Source organism: Nicotiana tabacum, chromosome 16 (genome assembly GCF_000715075.1).
Source record: "Nicotiana tabacum cultivar K326 chromosome 16, ASM71507v2, whole genome shotgun sequence".
Lineage (NCBI taxonomy): Eukaryota > Viridiplantae > Streptophyta > Magnoliopsida > Solanales > Solanaceae > Nicotiana > Nicotiana tabacum.
Window position 1 is genome coordinate 62,099,538 of NC_134095.1, and position 1,718 is coordinate 62,101,255.

The window sequence follows — 1,718 nt, forward strand, 5'->3', positions numbered from 1 at the left end:
GATCAAAAGGTATTTTCTATGATAAGGTTGATAGAGAAAGTGGTTAACCAATGACAAGCAAGGTCCTCCAAGCGGAAATCAAAGTTATCATGGCAAGGGAAGGAGCAATAGACCTCAAGGCCAAGGCCAGTATGTTAAGTCAGGAAAAAACAGCATGCGCACTGAGTGGGTGGCAATTGACGTGCTTTGGGGGTCATGTGAAACGCAAAGGTTCAGTATATGTCAATACATGAGCAAAATGCAACAGATAGAGGATGTTAGGTTTGAACAAATCAGAGGTATCTTCTGGGATAAGGGTGACAGAGAAAGTGGTTAGTCAATAAACAAGAAAGGTCTTTCGAGTTGAAATCAAAGTTATCATGGGAAGTGTAGGAGCAATCTCCCTCAAAGTCAAGGCCACAAACCAACCACCATATTTATAAACTCATAAGTTTTCTTTGTTTGAAACAGGGACGAAAATTGTGTCCAAATCAAAGCTTGGAAGTTTGAATTTTTTTTTAAGTGTCGTGCCTAAATTTTGTCAGCACAAAGACGGTTTGAGAAAGGGAAAGGAAAATTTGTTCGATCTACAGGAACCCTCCACGAAGAAAAGCATTGTTCAGGGGCAAGGAATTTTGTTCGTTCTACAAAGATCCTCCAGGAAGAGAGCGCGGCTCAGGTAAGTTCATTCTCGGCTTCTCAGGACCCTCCTGAATAATGAGACTTAATTTAAAATTTTCAGGACCCTCCTGGATAATGGGATCTAATTTAAAGTTCTTAGGACCCTCCTGGACAATGAGACTTAGTTAAAATTCAAAACATTCATGAGTAACAAGATCTAGCATAAGCTTTACCTTGAGGAAATATAAGTTGGCTTTGAAGTTTTCATTCTTAGGATAGGATTCAATTCGAAATTTTTAGAACCCTCCTGAATAATAAGACTTAGTTTAAGACCTTCATAGATCACAAGATTTAGCGGAAGTCATACCTTTAGAAAATATAATTTAGCGTTAAAACTGTCATTTTTACTAAGAGTTTTCAGGACCCTCCTGGATAATGGGATCTAGCTTTTAAATTCTTAGAGATATAGGGTAACACAATTCAATTAACACTCATAGATGTGCCCAGCTACCAACTGGGGCAGAAAAAATTTTCTTTGTTTTGTCTATTCTGTTATAATTAGGCACCCACTTGGAGAAATAGGGGAGGACAGTTCAAAGGAAAAGCAGTTTCAAGAAAAGGACAATTCAGGTTCAAGCAATCAGGCACCCACCTGGAGAAACAAGGGAAGACAGTTCAAAGAAAAAGCAGTCGCAAGAGGAAGTAGTTCCAGTTCAGCAATCAGGAGCCCACCTGGAGAACAAAGGGAAAAGAAATCAAGTTCCAAGGAAGAGCAAGTAAAGTTTTAGAAATCAGGCACCCACCTGGAGAGAAAGGGAATACAGTTAAGATCTTGGTAATCAGGTGCCCACCTGGAGGGCAAGGGAATACAGTTAGAGTTTTGGCAATCAGGTGCCCACCTGGAGAGCAAAGGGAAAGCAGTTCAAGTGTTGGAAATCAGGAGCCCACCTGGAGAACAAAGGGAAAAGCAATTCAAGTGTTAGTAATCAGGAGCCCACCTGGAGAACAACGGGAAAGCAGTTCAAGTGTTGGGAAATCAGGAGCCCACCTGGAGAACAAAGGGAAAGCAGTTCAAGTGTTGGAAATCAGGAGACCACCTGGAGAACAAAGGGAAAGCA